This window comes from Pelobates fuscus, chromosome 13 (genome assembly GCF_036172605.1).
Source record: "Pelobates fuscus isolate aPelFus1 chromosome 13, aPelFus1.pri, whole genome shotgun sequence".
Taxonomy (NCBI): domain Eukaryota; kingdom Metazoa; phylum Chordata; class Amphibia; order Anura; family Pelobatidae; genus Pelobates; species Pelobates fuscus.
In genome coordinates this window covers 57,633,166-57,654,386 of record NC_086329.1, presented here as the reverse complement: position 1 = coordinate 57,654,386, position 21,221 = coordinate 57,633,166, and the positions used below count along the sequence as shown (strand labels likewise).

The following is a 21,221-nucleotide window of genomic DNA, read 5'->3' as shown; positions in this document are numbered from 1 at the left end:
TTATTTGGGCAGTAGAGGGTCCTTTTAAGTTTCTAAAAATATGTTGCAATATCCAAGGTAGCAAAGAACCTCCTAGATTTACTCAGAATGTCTTGCTTCAATTGTTTATCAATTAAAAACATCATGTTGTCATACAAATATCTTATTGACGTATTAAATATATCTAAGCCAACAAATTACACATTGGTATAGAAAAGTCAGTTGTGGTGTGCCAGATCCGAACTGTAGAGGAGCCTGTAAAAAAGGAGGGATCACTTAATGTAGATTTAGTATATTGGAAAATATTGAAAAAAGAGGTTGGTGAGATCATGTTGCCAAACGTCAAACTGACATTACCGAAGCCACATGGGTATAAAAGGCCGATAAACCATTCCCAGTACTGCAGGTTTGAAAGCCTTCTCATGTATACATAAAATAATGACATTCTGCTATTTTTGTTTCTTTTAACAGAAAACCTGTAATTCTACAAAATATACATTTTCAAGGCTTTCAAACTCAGAAAATGTATACTTTATTAATATTCTTTTTATGCTGGCAAAGAATTGTCATATCTGAATGTTGACAAAACAATCAATACATTCCTATCTGATTTGTTTGTATGAGGCAAAGATGCAAACCTAGATATATAATTAACTCTTTTTATATATGAATACATAGAAATGTTATGTTTCTAGATACAAAACACAAAATAAGTCCGGATTCAGGAAACAAGTTTTGCTTTCTATCAATATTGTAAAATTATTTTCAGGTAAGAGTTATCTTCTATGTTTTCATAATTTCTTGGCAATGTTATCTTGTCATCTATGTCTGAAGACTTATAAAAAGGATGAATGTGGTGGATGCATGTCTTTGTTCAGCCTTCATAAGTTTGTAATATCGGAAGATGGAGCAGAATGGACACTGTGGTTTGTAGGCCTCTCCAGATCTTCATCTAACCATTAGATGACCAGGCAATCATCCTGGTCAGTAGAGTTATTATTGCCCTCTGTAGCTTTTTTGTACCCAATGTCTGCTGCCTGACCTTTGAAATTTATATTTTACTAGAAAAGAAGCAACCTGATGCTCCCTACATCTAATTGCCGGTAAAACTAGAATTGTCTGGCACTTACTCAAAACTTTTTAATTCTTTGGCATGACCAATAGTTATTTTTCAATTCCTATTAATTTTGAGGTACTACAAGCACTGTTTTGCCATCCAGCTGGCCCTATACGAATATTGTGTGCAATCAAGTCTGTAAATTCTCAAATAGTCAGCCAGCATAAGTCAAGACAACCAAGCATATGTTGATTTTTCCTTTTATTATAGATTCCACTTCCTTACACCTGTCACTTACTTACAACCGTTCCAGTATTCATTTTTGTTCCATTTCATTATGTTCTCTGACATAGTAATACCAATTTAAAGAGTCACTCAAAGCACTAAAACAACTTTAGCTTAATACAATGGTTGTGTTGTAGATACCATGCCCTTGCAGTCTCACTGATCAGTTCTCTGTCTCTTAGGAGTTAAATCACTGTGTTTATGTAGTCCTAGACATTGGCTGCGACTCACATAGCCTCCTTAAAAACAATGAAACAGAGGTCTAATTTTAAAACTTCTATAGTGTTTCATTTTGAAGTTCTTAACTCCTGTTAATTGCCCGCTACAACCTGCAGCAACCTCTGGTGTGCAATTAATGTTCAATTAACAGAGACTGCGATAAGGATCTCTAAAGGAAACACATTGTGCTCTAAGATTGGTTTGAAAATTAAACCTTTTTTTTCCCCACACAGTCTGTTTAAGTAGGTGTGGCTAGGGCTGAACAACTCCTAAGCATTGGAGAAGTGAGCAGTGAGATATCAGAGGCATGATCTATACACAAAAAAAATCCCAAAACACTTTATTAACTTCTGGAATAAAAGGGAATCATGACAAAATATTTCTATAGAACACTGGAACCTTCATAAACCTACATCTTAGATGTTTGTTCTATTTTTTCTCAGTGACAAGAACTGTATTTGTCTATGGGTGAATAAAAACACCAGTTTCTTTCTCCAAACTTTTAAGAGTCACTCATGTTATCTAAAGTTACCTAAAACGAAAATATGTTGCTGAACTACTGACAGTGCTTTCAATTCAGCTTATGAAAGAACAGAGGTAAATGTTTATGAGCATACTATTCACCTTGGGTACAACAGTTGGCCAGGCCCTTATCAACTTCTGTTTTTCTGGATCTTGTCAACACTGACTCACGTCTGACTCGTTTCTACTAAGGAAACTCATTTGATCCTCTCTTCACATGGATCGATATTGGTGTCCTTCTCAGGAAAATGGGAGCCTGAGGGATTTAGATTGTGTATCATGCCCATGTCATACATGGAAATGGGTAAATGGCAGAGTTCATCAAACACAGTAGCAAAAGTGGCATATGTAGGGTTACCAGATCTGTCATATTTATGAAAATGGTTGCCTGCAGTATGTATAATGCATATTCTGCAGGATTCTTCATTGCTTAATTACTTAATCTTGTACATCTTCCTCAGAATTCTACATACAGCAGGGCAACCCAGGTCATGCAGGCTGCCCATTATCAATGTTGACCATAAGTTGTGGTCTGTTGCTGTGCTGGTGTCAATAGTTTTTTGGTTAATATCTATTCTATCCAGGCTAAATTAGATTTTGACTTTATTGAATAATCTTTATAATAATAATGTGCCAACAGTGTATTTTTTGAAATGACTAAAATGTGTTTTTAATTCTGAGATTCTGTGCAAAACTGGAAAAAGAAAGCAAGAAATGTGTTGAGCAATGTCATTCACCCATATTTTAATCTCACTCAACCCAAGTATTGTCCAATGGAACATTAAGATGAAATTTTCTAGGAAAATCAATGTAATGATTTTTCTGATTGCTATAGTAACAGTTCAGTTTTACAAAGGTTGCTGCGGCCTACTCTTTCTTGGAATTAGGGCATCTAGAAAGCTGCAAGACACCTTGTCTTTCAAATGATATAGAGCTTTAAAAAAAAAATCAATAAAGTCATATCGCTATCATTGGGATTCATCTAATTTGTCACAGCATCAATGACTGCTAGTGATGTCCCGAACTATTCGCTGGCGAATAGTTCCTGGCGAACATAGTATGTTCGCATTTGCCACCGCGGGCGAACACATGCAATGTTCGATCCGCCCCGGGGACCTACTGTCCTCCCAGGGCCGTTTGAAGGAATTTGGGGGCCCCAAGCAAAACGGACATGGAGGACCCCCCAAACTCCAACTCCCCCCCAAGCAAAACGGACATGGAGGCCCCCCCAAACTCCAACCCCCCCCCCTCCCGAGTCCGCCCACAGGGATGCAGTGTCTGCAGGGCCGGTGCAAGGATTTTTGCCGCCCTAGGCAAAAGTAAAGTTTGCCGCCCCCCATGTGACATCACAGTGCCCCACCCATATGATCTGCCATGTTAACTAACACAGTGCTGCAGTGCCGACGTGTTTACAATAAAAGGCCTGCAGGGACAGGCTATAGACACCAGAACCACTACATTAAGCTGCAGTGGTTCTGGGGAATATAGTGTCCCTTTAATGTGAGGTAAATTAGAGATTAGTGCCACGAATAATATAGTAGATTGCCTACTTACAACCAGATGAGGATGATGATGGGCTTCAGCTGCCATCTGGCTCCACTGGTCTGGTGTAGAACAGGCTCTCTGGAGGCGGTTTGTAACTGTGGTCACAAAAAATCAATGTTCTGGGAGAATGGGAAGCAGCTCCATTTTTTGAGGGCCATTTACACAGCTCAAGGTCTGGGTCCCAGGGTCCACCTTCATGTTCCACCAATGAGTTTGTTCACAGGGGTGTGTGTGTGTGGGGGGGGGATGTCCTGATGTGTGTAAGGAATGCATTGTGTGAATCTGTGTTTGTATGTGTAAGGGCTGCAAGGTGAGTTTGTGTATGTATGGGATGCAGTGTGCGTGTCTGTAAGGCAGTGTTTCCCAACCCAGTCCTCAAGGCACACCTACCAGTCCAGGATTTAAGGATTACCCAGTTTTGTCTAAGGTGTTTTTAGAAAAAAAAGAAAAAACACCTTAGACACAACTGGGTCACCCCTAAATCCTGGACTGGTAGGTGTGCCTTGAGGACTGGGTTGGGAAACACTGCTGTAAGGGATGCACTGAGTGTGTGTAAGGGGTGCATTGTGTGTTGCTGTGTGTAAGGGATGCATTGATTGTGTATGTGTGTCTGTGTGTAATGCATTGTGTGTTTTTCTGTGTGCAAGGGGTGCATTGTGTGTGTGTGTGATGGATGTCAATATCTCCCCCTACCCCGGTCAATTTCCTTCTTCTCCCCCTCCCTCTCATTGCCTTCTTCCCCCTCCAATTTCCTTCTTCTCCCCCTCCCTCTCATTTCCTTCCTTCTCCCCCTTCCAATGTCCTTCCTTCCCCCTCAAATTTCCTTCCTCCCCCCTCCAATTTCCTTCCTCCCCCCTCCAATTTCCTCCCCCCCCTCAAATTTCCTTCCTCTCCCCCTCCCTCAAATTTCCTTCCTCCCCCCCTCCCTCAAATGTCCTTCCTCCCCCCTCCCTCAAATTTCCTTCCTCTCCCCCCTCAAATTTCCCTTCCTCTCCCCCTCCCTCAAATTTCCTCCCTTCCTCTCCCCCCTCAAATTCCTACCTCTCCCTCCCCTCCCTCAAATTTCCTCCCTCTCCCCCTTCAAATTTCCTCCCTTCCTCTCCCCCCCCCAAATTCCCTCCCTTCCTCTCCCCCCCAAATTTCCTCCCTCTCCCTCCCCCACTCACTCAAATTTCTCCCTCCCTCTCCCCCACCCCACTCACTCAAATTTCTCCCTCCCTCTCCCCCACCCCACTCACTCAAATCTCTCCCTCCCCCCACCCACCCCACTCACTCAAATCTCTCCCTCCCTCTCCCCCACCCCCACTCACTCAAATTTCTCCCTCCCTCTCCCCCACCCCCACTCACTCAAATTTCTCCCTCCCTCCCCCCACCCCACTCACTCAAATTTCTCCCTCCCTCTCCCCCACCCCCACTCACATTTCTCCCTCCCCCCACCCCACTCACTCAAATTTCTCCCTCCCTCTCCCCCACCCCCACTCACTCAAATTTCTTCCTCCCTCCCCCCACCCACCCTACTCACTCAAATTTCTCCCTCCCTCCCTCCCTCCCCCCACCCCACTCACTCAAATTTCTCCCTCCCTCTCCCCCATCCCCACTCACATTTCTCCCTCCCTCCCCCCACCCCACTCACTCAAATTTCTCCCTCCCTCTCCCCCACCCCCACTCACATTTCTCCCTCCCTCCCCCCCACCCCACTCACTCAAATTTCTCCCTCCCTCCCCTCCACCCCACTCACTCAAATTTCTCCCTCCCTCCCTCCCCTCCACCCCACTCACTCAAATTTCTCCCTCCCTCTCCCCCACCCCCACTCACATTTATCCCTCCCTCCCCCCACCCCACTCACTCAAATTTCTCCCTCCCTCTCCCCCACCCCCACTCACTCAAATTTCTCCCTCCCTCTCCCCCACCCCCACTCACTCAAATTTCTCCCTCCCTCCCTCCCCCCACCCACCCCACTCACTCAAATTTCTCCCTCCCTCCCTCCCTCCCCCCACCCACCCCACTCACTCAAATTTCTCCCTCCCTCCCCCCACCCACCCCACTCAAATTTCTCCCTCCCTCCCCCCCACCCCACTCACTCAAATTTCTCCTTCCCTCCCCTCCACCCCACTCACTCAAATTTCTCCCTCCCTCTCCCCCACCCCACTCACATTTATCCCTCCCTCCCCCCACCCCACTCACTCAAATTTCTCCCTCCCTCTCCCCCACCCCCACTCACTCAAATTTCTCCCTCCCTCCCTCCCCCCACCCACCCCACTCACTCAAATTTCTCCCTCCCTCTCCCCCACCCCCACTCACTCAAATTTCTCCCTCCCTCCCTCCCCCCACCCACCCCACTCACTCAAATTTCTCCCTCCCTCCCTCCCCCCACCCACCCCACTCACTCAAATTTCTCCCTCCCTCCCCCCACCCACCCCACTCACTCAAATTTCTCCCTCCCCCACCCAAATTTCTCCCTCCCTCACCCCCCCACCCCACTCACTCAAATTTCTCCCTCCCTCACCCCCCCACCCACCCCACTCACTCAAATTTCTCCCTGACACGGACACCCGGCGGGCGCGCGAGGGAGCACTCTCCCTGGCTGAGTGCTTCCTCTTCAGCTCCCTCGCGCGCAGCGTACTGATGCCGGAGCCGGAAGATGACGTCATCTTCCGGCTCCGGCATCAGTACGGTGCGCGAGGGAGCTGAAGAGGAAGCACTCAGAGGAGAGTGCTCCCTCGCGCGCCCGCCGGGTGTCAGCAGGGCCAGCCTCTGGGGGGCCCTGAGGTGACCGGCTGCTGAGTCCCCCAGGAGAAGAGGCTGGCCCAGTGGGTACATACCGGGGTCGCAGGGCCCCCTGCTACCCGGTATGTACCCACTGAATGTGGGGTCCAGACGACCTGCCGCCTCTGCTTGGGGCCCCGGGCCCCCACCCACTGCTCAGGGGTGGGGGCCCCCCGGCCCCACCCCTGAGCAGTGGGTGGGGGCCATAAATCACAATAGGGGGGACCTACTGACCCCCCATAGCCCCCACCCCTGAGCAGTGGGTGGGGGCCCTAAAATAAACAATAAGTGGGGGACCTACTGTCCCCCCCCCACCTCCACCCCTGAGCATCCCTAAAAAAAAAAAACAATATGGGGGGACCTACTGTCCCCCCTGGCCCCCACCCCTGAGCGGCGGGTGGGGGCCCTAAATACAAATGGGGGGGCCCTAGTTACCCCCTCCCCCCCCCCCAAAAAAAATTATCCCCCTACCTACCCTCCTCACCCTAAAAATAATGAGGGGGGACCTTTAACTAAGTTCGCGGTTCGCGAACATTTGCGGAAACTCGCGTTCGCGGTTCGCGAACCGAAAATTGTATGTTCGCGACATCACTAATGACTGCCTTTCTCCTAAGGGTATATTTTCCTAAAAAAAAATAAAAATTAGTTAAAGTATAAAGTAAGGCTTATTGACATGTCTGCAAATTCTATGCTACCTAATGTACACTGGTGAAGGCTATAATTTCTGTATCAGCTTCACAAATGTTACCAGTTGGACCAAGGTGACAATTGGAGGAGACAGTAAAATTCTGCATTTGGTGAGGCAATTTGTCCTTCTGATGCTGTCCCCAGCATTGAGTGATACGAAAACGAAAAAGTAGCCACACTTACTATACATTGCTTTCCTTCATTAGAGACATATTTGGTGCCAGTTCATGTACCTTTTCGGCTACACGGAGGGTCTTCTTTATGACCTCTGTATACAGGGAGTGCAGAATTATTAGGCAAGTTGTATTTTTGAGGATTAATTTTATTATTGAACAACAACCATGTTCTCAATGAACCCAAAAAACTCATTAATATCAAAGCTGAATATTTTTGGAAGTAGTTTTTAGTTTGGTTTTAGTTATAGCTATTTTAGGGGGATATCTGTGTGTGCAGGTGACTATTACTGTGCATAATTATTAGGCAACTTAACAAAAAACAAATATATACCCATTTCAATTATTTATTTTTACCAGTGAAACCAATATAACATCTCAACATTCACAAATATACATTTCTGACATTCAAAAACATAACAAAAACAAATCAGTGACCAATATAGCCACCTTTCTTTGCAAGGACACTCAAAAGCCTGCCATCCATGGATTCTGTCAGTGTTTTGATCTGTTCACCATCAACATTGCGTGCAGCAGCAACCACAGCCTCCCAGACACTGTTCAGAGAGGTGTACTGTTTTCCCTCCTTGTAAATCTCACATTTGATGATGGACCACAGGTTCTCAATGGGGTTCAGATCAGGTGAACAAGGAGGCCATGTCATTAGATTTTCTTCTTTTATACCCTTTCTTGCCAGCCACGCTGTGGAGTACTTGGACGCGTGTGATGGAGCATTGTCCTGCATGAAAATCATGTTTTTCTTGAAGGATGCAGACTTCTTCCTGTACCACTGCTTGAAGAAGGTGTCTTCCAGAAACTGGGAGTTGAGCTTGACTCCATCCTCAACCCGAAAAGGCCCCACAAGCTCATCTTTGATGATACCAGCCCAAACCAGTACTCCACCTCCACCTTGCTGGCGTCTGAGTCAGACTGGAGCTCTCTGCCCTTTACCAATCCATCCATCTGGCCCATCAAGACTCACTCTCATTTCATCAGTCCATAAAACCTTAGAAAAATCAGTCTTGAGATATTTCTTGGCCCAGTCTTGACGTTTCAGCTTGTGTGTCTTGTTCAGTGGTGGTCATCTTTCAGCCTTTCTTACCTTGACCATGTCTCTGAGTATTGCACACCTTGTGCTTTCGGGCACTCTAGTGATGTTGCAGCTCTGAAATATGGCCATACTGGTGGCAAGTGGCATCTTGGCAGCTGCACGCTTGACTTTTCTCAGTTCATGGGCAGTTATTTTGCGCCTTGGTTTCTCCACACGCTTCTTGCGACCCTGTTGACTATTTTGAATGAAACGCTTGATTGTTCGATGATCACGCTTCAGAAGCTTTGCAATTTTAAGAGTGCTGCATCCCTCTGCAAGATATCTCACTATTTTTAACTTTTCTGAGCCTGTGAAGTCCTTCTTTTGACCCATTTTGCCAAAGGAAAGGAGGTTGCCTAATAATTATGCACACCTGATATAAGGTGTTGATGTCATTAGACCACACCCCTTCTCATTACAGAGATGCACATCACCTAATATGCTTAATTGGTAGTAGGCTTTCGAGCCTATACAGCTTGGAGTAAGACAACATGCATAAAGAGGATGATGTGGTCAAAATACTCATTTGCCTAATAATTCTGCACGCAGTGTATACTGTCAGACACCCTTACAAGGCACTTATCAATGCTCTTCATTAACTATAAATGAGAGGTCAAATAGCTTGTGCTTCCATGTATCCCCACTCAGACTTCACACATGTTTTTACTCAATTGTACCATTAAAGAGAGAACCTTAGCCTTGCATAAGGGCAGTTCAGATCACAAATGTCAATGGGCTCCCTCTGCACGAGAGATGCAGCAATCCCAGATTATACTTTTACCCTTCATTAGTACTAATCAGTGAAATGTATCTGATATTCCCAAGGCACAGAGAGCAAAGGGCCCTGGACATATGCAAATCAGACAAAAAAATGTATGTCACAAAAAATATGAGCAAAGTTTTGATGAAATTTGATTTGCATATATATAGGACATTAAAAGAAAGGGTTAACAAATTGCTGCCCTCAGATAAATACAAGTGAACACTGCTGACCTTTTTGTATGTTATGAGGAGAGAGGACAATCATGGATGTAAATGGATAAGAGAGCCTGTACATTCAACAAGTTTATCCAGCAAGATGGGAACAAATTAACTGCACAATAGTGTCTCAAAGGCACAGGCACATACACAATCCAGTGCACGTAAAGGCCAACAACAGTTTCCAACCAAAACATGTATTTACCATAGGGTTAGTAGATGCTGTCATTAGGGTTATGCATTTTCATACCAATGTTAAGATGCTGTATGGTTTATGGGGGAATTGGAGATGGTCATTGAAACATGGAGCAATCCTAAATATGAATTGTTTTATAAATAAATCATAAATATGTATTTAATGTTATATTCTCTCTTAATCTGTCTGCCTGTGTCTCTATTTTTGTGTCTGTCGGCCTGTTTCTGGCAGTCTGCCTTTTGTATCTTTCCCTCTCAAGCTGTCTGTTTAGTAGCTGGGGGAAGCTAATGGCTTTAGGAAATTAATTGTAAGGTATAGCTGAAGGGGCAATCTGTTGTGTATAGTTTGGACTCAAGTAAATGTTTGCTCAACAGTTCAAAGTACTGTATTGGAACAGTGAAGTAAGGGATTGTATTGGGAGTGGAAGAGACTATCTCAGTGTTAGACAATCTTCTATCCTACATCTCATGTGATGTTTTGCCAGCATTATGACTGTAAGATTATTATGGGAGATGCAGTCCAAAACATGTGGAGTGACAAAAGTTGGTTACACCTGGACGATGTTATAACTCACTCATGGGTTAGTGAAAGGTGTACTATGAACTTTGAGAAGGCAAGGGATGTTAGTTGGGGACAAGATGAATGGATAATGATTAATGCACATTGGGAATTTACTTAGGATTTATTTAGGAAGTAAAATATAAATGTGTCAATAAGACTTGTTTACATTTATGTAATTGTTTTTGCATACTAGGCTGAGCCTGAATGAAGTTAAATGCAGCTGGAAATATGGATCTAATTCAGACTCACTTGGAGCCTTGTTTACAAAATCCAGATATTGCTAAATTGTCTAAATGACCATATTTGCAACATGGTGGTTTTGCCCATTTCAGTAAACAGCCTTCCCGAGGTCAGTGAATAATTCTGTATATATTTGCAAGTGTAGGTTCTGGGGGGAGGGATGTTAAGGTGATGGGATGTGATGGGAAAACATAATTTTGACCTTGAGCTCAGGTAACACAATCTCTAGGGCTAGCTATGGGTGTAGTGCCTGCCATTCAGCTTTTACAATTTGTATAATATTTATATGTGCTGTGAATTCATTGTGACAGTTAAGGAACAATTGGTTTTGTTTTAAAGATTTATTAAATGCATCTGTAAACTTTTACTTTGTGCAGGCACAGACTATAAAAGTCTTCAGACTGCAAACAAAGTATATTAAATTTGACTTTTTGATTTCTAATCAAAATGTATATATTTTTTTATCCTTGTAGTGTTTTTTGCTAAGTTACATAATAACATAAAATTGACCAAATTTTTTTTTTTTTTTTTAATATATATTCACAGTAATGTTATCCATTCAATACAGTTCCACTTTTGTTTAAATATTGGTAGAATATACTAGTCAGATGATATCGGCACAAGAAGGATGCTATAAAAAAATGTGCTGAATATGCAAAACAAGAGAAACAACAAAAGAGCACAACAACTTACTATAACCAGGGCTCGAGTCCTGCAGGAACGCGTGGGAACGGCGTTCCTGCACTTTTTTCACAGCAGGAACGCCGTTCCCCCTGCAGGCACTCAGGGGGCGGCAAAAAATGCCGCCCCCAAATGCCCTCTGTTCCCCCTGTCATGGGGGGGCCACCTGATTGCCCCCCCCTCCTCCCCCCCGGCGGGCGGCTCTCTCCCTGTCACACGCGGCGAGGGAGCTGTGTCCTCTCTGCTCCCTCTCGCCGCGTGGGTTGTCTGCTGATGCCGGGAGCCGGAATATGACGTCATATTCCGGCACCCTGCATCAGAAAACGGCGCGCGGCGAGAGGGAGCAGAGAGGACACAGCTCCCTCGCCGCGTGTGACAGGGAGAGAGCCGCCCGCCGGGGGGGAGGAGGGGGGGCAATCAGGTGGCCCCCCCATGGCAGCCCCACTGGACCCCAGGGACCCATCCATGCCAGCTTTCCTGAAAGGTAGGGAGGCTGGGTGGGTGGGCAATGTTTATTTGAATAATTTGAATATATGTATGTCTGTTAGTGTATGTATGTCTGTGTGTATGTCTGTTAGTGTATGTGTATGTATGTCTGTGTGTATGTCTGTTAGTGTATGTCTGTGTGTATGTCTGTTAGTGTATGTGTATGTATGTCTGTGTGTATGTCTGTTAGTGTATGTGTATGTATGTCTGTGTGTATGTCTGTTAGTGTATGTGTATGTATGCCTGTGTGTATGTCTGTTAGTGTATGTGTATGTATGCCTGTGTGTATGTCTGTTAGTGTATGTGTATGTATGTCTGTGTGTATGTCTGTTAGTGTATGTGTATGTATGTCTGTGTGTATGTCTGTTAGTGTATGTGTATGTATGTCTGTGTGTATGTCTGTTAGTGTATGTGTATGTATGTCTGTGTGTATGTCTGTTAGTGTATGTGTATGTATGTCTGTGTGTATGTCTGTTAGTGTATGTGTATGTATGTCTGTGTGTATGTCTGTTAGTGTATGTGTATGTATGTCTGTGTGTATGTCTGTTAGTGTATGTGTATGTATGTCTGTGTGTATGTCTGTTAGTGTATGTGTATGTATGTCTGTGTGTATGTCTGTTAGTGTATGTGTATGTATGTCTGTGTGTATGTCTGTTAGTGTATGTGTATGTATGTCTGTGTGTATGTCTGTTAGTGTGTGTGTGTGTGTGTGTGTGTGTATGTCTGTTAGTGTGTGTGTGTGTGTGTGTGTGTATGTCTGTTAGTGTGTGTGTGTGTGTGTGTATGTCTGTGTGTGTGTGTGTGTATGTCTGTGTGTGTGTGTGTGTGTGTATGTCTGTTGGTGTATGTGTGTGTTTGTGTCAGTGTGTGTGTGTGTGTATGAGTGTATTTACGTCTGTTATCATATGTACGTGTGTGTGAGTGTATGTGCTTCTGTTAGTGTATGCATGTTTGCATGTATGTGCTTCTGTTGGTGTATGCATGTGTGTGTGCGTATGAGTGTATGTGCTTCTGTTAGTATATGCATGTTTGCGTGTATGTGCTTCTGTTAGTGTATGCATGTGTGTGTGCGTATGAGTGTATGTGCTTCTGTTAGTGTATGCGCATGTTTGCCTGTATGTGCTTCTGTTAGTGTATGTTTGTAAGTGTCTGTCAAATCAGTGAGAGTCTGTTTGTCATTTAGTGTGTGTGTGACTATTAGTGTGTGTTTGTGTGTGTCTCTCTGTCAATGAATGAGTGTGTGTCAGTGAATGTGTGTGTGTGTGTCAAATCAGTGACGTCTGTGTGTTTGTCATGTAGTGTGTGTGTTACTGTAGTGTGTATCTGCCAGTGTGGGTGTCTGTCAGAGAGTGTGCTTAGAGGGACACTATAGGCACCCAGACAATTTCAGCTCATTGAAGTGGTCTGGGTGCAGTGTCCCAGTCCCCTAAACCTGCAAGTGTAATTATTGCGGTTTCTCAGAAACTGCAATAATTACCTTGAGGGGTAACTCCACCTCTAGTGGCTGTCTATCAGACACTAGAGGGACTTTCGGGTGGTTAGGTGACCAAAAGTCGCCTAACTGATGCTGGACGTCCTCACCCCTGTGCATGAGGACATCCAGCATCTGCTAAATACCCATAGGATTTTAACCCCATCAGTGTTGAATGAGGGAGGGGGGGCACTACAGGGAATTATAGTGCCAGGAAAACAGCTTTGTTTTCCTGGCACTATAGTATTTCTTTAAAAGGAGCAGGAAAAGGTGGAGTCTAAAGAGGAAGGGGTGGGTTCTTAATCAGGAAGCGGTGCGCCCTTGACAGGAAGGGGTGGTAAATTTAGATTAGGGGGTGCTCAGGTATAGTCATGCCTAGGGCAGCACAAAATTAAAATACACCACTGTGTGAGTGTCTGAGTATGTGTGTGCGTCTGTGAGTGTCTGAGTGCATGTGTGTGCACGCGTTTATATATGCATACTGGTGGGGGAGAGTTCCCACACTTTTTTCCCCAGGACTTGACCCCTGACTATAACTTAAAAAAAAACACAAAAACAAAACCCATACTAGATAAATCCATTCTGAACAAAACCTTCAAATCGTCTCGATTGGGCTATTTATGGCTAAACTCAGTAGTCAAGAAAGAGCCAGCAAGCAGCACCAATCCTCAATTATATTTTTGGAGATCTCATGAGTACTGGTCACAAACTTTTATTACTTAAAGAGCACTCGGGAGAATAGAAGAGCAATATTTTTCCTAGTAAAAAGTATTATAACTTAAGTCTAAGAAAGAAAACAATCTGTCAATCATCTGCTGTTTTAATTAAAAGTTGATTTAAAAAAAAAAAGTAAAAATGATGCAGACAATATCAACCTAAAATTGTTAAACAAATCAAACTATAATTCTAAATATTTGCAAGGCATGTTAAAATGTGCAACACAAAACTTCCTACAACAAAGTAGAAAAAATACATGAAAATATAATCGTAAAACGCTACAATAAATCTTTTACTATGGTTTGAATGCTTATAGTACATTATAGCTTCTACATTTTATTGCATTTCTCATTGAACATTTCAAGCCATAAACAATAACAAAATGAAAAAAGACGCGACAAACAAAAACATTTAATTTGCTAAATGACATTTGTGCATAAATTCAAAGCACTATAGCAATGTACTCACAATTGAAGGCAATCAATTTCAGAGCAACTAGTTCAAAACACCCATTACATTTAAATATCCAAGCACAGTCAGAAATATATCTTTATTCTGGTCAAATACTGCTCCATTCACATTTCTTTTCTCTAGGCCAGATATATCTATTTTGCATACAACAATATTATTGGACACTGATTAAGGTCAAAAGGATGTGTAACGCTGACAGTTAAAAATAAATCTTAAAACTGTCTTTGTTTACTTTCTTTCAAAAGGGGTTAGCAGCTTAAAGGTCTGCAAAAGGAACCATCTGTCCCAAAAATAGCAATCATTGTTACAGGTGTATAGGCATTTTATTTTATAGCTTTGTAAGCTATAAATTTAAAGGAACAGTATAGTGTTATAAATACAAACCAAACCTAACCTAGCTTATGTTAGTGTCCCACTTGCCACATGAGGCTTGAAGAGTGAGTTTTACTTATCTTTATAGGAAGAGGTCCTGGTCTCTGTTGAAAAGCTCTGACTCCGTATTGATCTCAGCCAATCTAATGCTTTACCGTAGGACGCTGCATAAGTGGTGGATTGAGGGATTAGACACTTGTGGCAAACATTGTAAACATTGACGTTCTGCAGAATAGTGGTGTTTTCATTGCATCGTTAAAACTAGAGGGGCGTGGCCCTCACATTACTTAATTGAGTTGAAGTCATCAGGTGCCTATAGAGTCCCTTTAAGTTTAATAATTTTTAATCACCTTTTTACCAGCATCCGGTCTCCTCCACTTATAGTCACCAGGTACTCCTTCAATAATGTCAGCATTCAAGTAGATAACTTCCATGGTCTCCATGATTGCTTCTCAAGAATAAGTGAATTGGAATCAGGTATGAGCTATCAATTGTATTTTATTCAAAAACAAGTTTCAGTCAGGTCTAGAGGAGGAAGCACCCTTAGTGGCTGTCCGAAAGCGATGTATTTAGCCGTGTGATGTAAATATTGCAGTTTCTACTAAATTGGAGTGTTTTACACTGCAGTGTTAAAATGACAAAACCACTACACCCAGACCATTGAGATGAAGTAGTCTTGGTTACTTCAGCGGCCCTTTAATCACACACCTCCTTGCTTGGATTTACACAGCCTTCATAAACACTTCCTGTAAAGAGTCATCTAATTATTACACTCCCTTTATTGCAAATTCTGTTTAATTTAGAATGACTTATCTCCTACTCTGTCAATAGCTTGCTAGACACTGCAGGAGCCTCTTGTGTGTGATGATAGTTCGATTTACAGGGCAGGAGATATAAACTTTTAAAGTAAGTTACATATGATTTGAAAATGAAATCATTTTGTTTTCATGTAGGCTGTGTGTCACAGACAGGAGAGCTGTGAACAGGGCTGCACAAACAGAAACAAAAGTGAGTTAACTCCAAAATGGCAGTGAAACTTCAGAGGCATAATCTATACACACAAAAATTGCTTCAGAGCTAGAGTTGCTTTGGTGACAATAGTGTCTGATTAAAGAAATGTAAGTTATAATATCATAGACTTTCATTTGTTCTTAAGGTTCAAAATGTGGAATTTACACACAGAAAAATACTCAATTAGTTTGAAGTGTTTTTTGCAGATTTTCTGACAGACTGGAAATATGCTAAATTAGGGTTTTTATTTTTGCACATTTCACTTTGTTTCAGATTAGTTTGCTAATCTTTACTTGCATTGTCCCCTTTACCTCTTATTCTTTTGACCAACATTCAGGTAGGTGAGCACTTGGGAAATAGTGATCACAATATAGTGTCCTTTGAAATGAACTCAAAAAAACAAAAGCACATGGGGTATACTAAAACATATAATTTTAAAAAGGCCAATTTCTATAAATTAAGGGCAGCTTTACAATATATTGACTGGCATAAACTCTTTAGTGAAAAGAACACTGAGGATAAATGGAACATCTTCCAACAAATATTAGAAAGGTACATTTCTCAGTATGCACCATTGGGTCATAAATATAAAATAAACAAATTAAAACCAATGTGGCTTAGTAGAGAAGTAAAACAAGAGATTAAAAATAAGAAAAGGGCATTTAAAGCATTTAAGTCGGACAAATCAGATGCATCTTATAAAAGATATAAGGAAGCCAATAATGCGAGCAAAAAGGTGATTAGATTTGCTAAACTTCAAAATGAAAAAATGATAGACAAAGAGCAAAACCAACCCCAAAGCATTTTTTAAGTACATAAATTATAAAAAAACAAAAAAAAAACGAAAGTGTAGGTACACTAAAAACTGAAACGGGGGTGTTAATTAATGAAGACCAGGAAAAGGCAGGAATTTTAAATAACTATTTCTCCTCCCGTATATATTAAGGAAGAACCCATGGCAATAGATGTGCAAATTATTGCTACTAAAAACTTGCAGAATAATTGTAATTGGTTAACTCAAGACAAGGTGCTGCAGCAACTAAAGAAAGTTAATATAAACAAAGCTCCAGGGCCTGACAGTATCCATCCACAAGTACATAAGGAACTAAGTGTAGAAATAAGTGAACCTCTGTTTTTAATCTTTCAAGATTCTTTTCTTTCAGGAAGTGTTCCGGAGGATTGGAGGAAGGCAGATGTGGTTCCTATATTCAAAAAGGGTTCAAAATCCTTGCCTGGAATTACAGACCTGTGAGTTTAACTTCTGTGGCTGGGAAAATATTTGAAAGGTTATTAAGGGATAATAGTCAAGAATTCCTTGAGAAGAACATGGTTATCAGCAAAAATCAGCATGGTTTTATGAAGCACAGGCCATGTCAAACTAACTTGATTGCGTTCTACGGAGAAGTAAGTAGAAGTATAGATCAGGGTGTTGCAGTGGATGTGATCTATTTGGATTTTGCCAAGGCATTTGATACAGTTCCACACAGAAGATTAGTGTTCAAACTCAAGGAAATCGGTCTAGATGAAAATGCTTGTTCTTGGGTAGAACATTGGCTTAAAAATAGAATACAAAGAGTTGTCGTTAATGGTAAATTTTCAAGCTGGACAGAGGTGGCAAGTGGTGTCCCTCAGGGGTCTGTTCTGGGACCCCTTCTATTTAACATGTTTATAAATGATCTTGAAGAAAGCATTGAAAGTCATGTTTCTGTGTTTGCAGATAACACAAACCTCTGTAAAATAATACAATGTGAGCAAGATAGTACATTGATGCAGAGGGATTTAGATGGACTAGGCACTTAAATGGCAGATGAAATTTAATGTTGAAAAATGCAAAGTTATGCACTTCGGCGTAAAGAATACACAAGCAACATATACCCTAATGGAAGCGAATTAGGGATAACACACGAAAAGGACTTGTTATTGACAGCAAACTATGCAACAATGTGCAATGTCAATCAGCAGTAGCCAAGGGCCAGTAAGGTATTGTCATGCATGAAAAAGGGCATTCATTCTCGAGACGAGAATATAATTGTGCATCTTGATAAATCACTGGTAAGACCACATATTGAATATGCTGTGCAATTTTGGGCACCTGCTCTAAAGAAGGATATTATGGCACTAGAAAAAGTGCAGAGGCGGGCTACAAAATTAATAAAAGGAATGGAACAGATCAGATATGAAGAAAGGTTAACACATTTAAACCTATTTAGTTTAGAAAAACGTCGCCTGAGAGGGGATATATGTTAACATTATACAAATATATTCAGGGCCAATACAAACCATTGTGTGGAAATCTAGTCACAAACCAGACTTTACATAGGACACAAGGTCATGCGTTTAAACTGGAAGAAAGAAGATTTAATCTAAGTCAAAGGAAAGGTTTTTTTACTGTAAGAACAATAAGGATGTGGAATTCTCTGCCTGAAGAAGTGGTTTTATCAGAGTCCATACATATGTTCAAACAGCTACTAGATGCATACTTGCAAAACCAGAATATTCAAGGATATAATGTTTCAATGTAGGGTAATTAATCCAAGGATAAATCTGACTGCCATTCTGGGGTCAAGAAGGAATTTCTTTTCCTAGCTTGTTGCAAAATTGGAAGTGCATCAAACTGTTTTTTTTGTTTTTTGTTTTTTTTCTTCTTTTGGATCAACAGCAAAAAACAAATGTGAGGAAGGCTGAACTTGATGGACACGTCTCTTTTCAGCTATGTAATTATGTAACTCTCAACATTATATCTTCCTATTTTTCTATTCGAGAAATACTGTCACTTGAGTTTTTCCTAAAGATTAAAAATAATGTAAAGAATGAGTTGAAATTTTATTAAACTTGGAATACAATCATGTACATGAGGCAAACTAGAGATTACTTTATCATAATTATGTTTATGGTAAAATGTGTGATGGGCATAACTTCAAGCAGCTTCCACTTCTTAATCTTGTCTGCTGATGGGAAAAGACATCTTCCTACTTGATGCCATAGAAAACATTTACATGATCTTCTGTTCATGCGTAAAAGTATGCCAATGTTGTGTGCTCCTGGCAGCTCAAAGAAGAAAGAGCTTTACCTAACTAAAACGATTGCCTAACTCATGGGTAACATGATGGAAATTGATGTATCACCTTTGTTCAAAAATGACCCTGTAATAGCCTGTTCCACTTTAGAGGATGTTGTTTTTTAGGCCAACAATTCTGCAATACAATATATGTTTAATTATAATAGTTTTTATATTTTTCAGTTCATTAGGGTTGTGTTGATTCCTTTTGTATGCATGGTTGAATTTTGAAAGTATACTTATTTTAATGTTTTCACATGCTCTTTGTATGAAAAATGTATTTAGTTTAATCGCTCCTTGCTAAATGTCTATCTCAAAATAGCTATAATAAACTGAAGGTCAACTAGACTGTTTTGTTTTTAGCAGGGTACCATTATACACATGAGAGAATATACACAAATTAAAATAGGTACTTTGCATATTTAATTTATATTGCTCTTGTATCTATTGTATAATAATTTTAAATCCTGCTGTGAAAATTGACAGAGGAAAATTGCAATTACTCATTTTTATTCAACGGTTTTATTATGTATTTTTGTGTCTATCTTAATATGTATGTATGTACCTATCTATCGTTCGTATACACACTATCATTTAATCAGTAGTAATAAAAAGTGGCAGAACATCCCAACTGAATACATACATTTTCCAAGAAAATTGTCACATACAATCAAAATTTGGTGGGGATGTATCCACTACAATTCCTAAATGTCATGCAGAGCATGCACTACTGACACTCTCTAAATTTCTTGCACCTATGACCTATTCAGAATTAGCCTAGCATATCTTGGGTGATTGCTCTGATGCAGTCACATACATATTTTATGCTTAACTCTAAATTGCCAATAAACCACAAAGTCAGAAATTGAGTGGTGTGGAATATGAAAACATGCTCTGTTCTTTAAAATAACTATTATACTGCAAGTATAGTTTTCCTGACTTGCCCAGACGCCAGTCAAAATAAATCAAAATATCACTTAACATAGGAATACACATTACAGCTTAGTGAGCTGTGCTATTCCTGGTATCTACATGGGAAAGGTCATAAAGAAAATAAGGTTTTAAACATCTTGTGGAAATATGTTTGGGTCAATAAACAGAACATACATTGATTAAAAACAGAGACAAATATCTCACCCATATATGGAGGTATAATAGCTTTGATTATAACACAAACGAGTCTAGTTACTGTTCTACTGGTTTGTACTTTGGCTTCTGACATAGTAAACATATCAGTAATTTTTCATTGTTCGTGATTTCATTTTAGGTCATTGGTATTTTTCTTGTAACCAAGTAGGCTATTCAATTTCCTCACGTGTGTACCTTTTTAGAGGTCAATATCAGAAGATTGAATACAATTTCTCAAGTAAATAAAATAATAAAGAAATAGTCAACCACTGAGTAAATGTGTTAGAATTCTATATAAATATCTGACATTCCTGGGGCACTGTGAGGAGTTATTTTGAGAAATACTAAATCAGTCATGGTTAATTTGATGAAACTGGCACTTTACTTTTTAAGAGACTTTCTTTCTTTGAGCTGGTTAAGTTGGTGCATATGTGTAAGTATTATTCACCTACATTGTTCATTCTCTGTATTGTACAAGGGGTTACATGTTCAAATATATAGAGTTTATGTATAAAAAGTGGCTTGTGCTGAACAGTGGTACATGGAGCAGTTAAAGGAAAGATATTGGTGCACTGTGATGAGAAATATGTCCTATCGCAAAACAAAAAAGGAACTGCAGTCAAATCACATGAGCTAGACTGGGTGCTTTACCACACCCAGGGCCATCACTAGCCAAGCATGTTAAATACCAGCTGAAAAAATGATCCAGGCACTTTTTTGGGACAAAGTGGAGGCCGCAACATTTCGAACCACACAGGGGTCTTTGTCAAGCTTGACTTTGTTCCAATAAAAGTGCCTTTAGAGCATTGGAGTGTCTGGATCATTTTTGTAACTGCGACATATGTCCTAGACCTGAAGAACCAATTTAACTCTAATAAACCTACTAACACACAGTGATCCATACACACTGTCCCACACACCGACAATGACTTCTACACATTCACTGACACACAGTATCACATGCAAACACACTGACACACACACAGTGATACAAACATGCATTCTATACTGATACACACATATACTCACTAACACACACACACACACGAACATACTACATGATTATTTGATTTGTCCTTTAACAGAATCTGCCTGGATGCCTCACTGTGCCGGCACACATCTAATGATGTTTGTCCTCTCATTTATTTTTTAACCCAGAATGTCCAGGTCAGCTGTTAGGATAGGACATAATGATGTAGTCCGGCAGCTACTAGAATTTTACCAGGCATGTTCGCTCTTCCAGGCTGGCGGAGGGCAATATGTTCTAAAAAAATCTGTCAGACAACCAACTGGTCCCAGTTTAGAGACAGAAAATGTCATGGACAGTCCAGCCATGGTTACAAGTTGTTTTTTTTTCCATTTTGAGAAAGGACTCCTTTTGCTCAGACACACTGTCTATAGTGCAACAAAGAAAGGTGACTATGAGTAGATAGCTGCAATCCTCAAAAAAAAAAAAAAAAGACAAGACCAAATGGAACTATGACACTGCTCAACTAGAATTTTATGTTCATTTATTTATTTCCATCTC

General features: G+C 41.0%; 1 protein-coding gene across 2 annotated transcripts in view; it reads right to left on the bottom strand.

Annotated features, from left to right (window-relative positions):
* The window catches only part of MDGA2 (MAM domain containing glycosylphosphatidylinositol anchor 2), a 793,609-nt gene that overhangs the window by 191,345 nt on the left and 581,043 nt on the right, over positions 1-21,221 (bottom strand). The window lies entirely within an intron of this gene.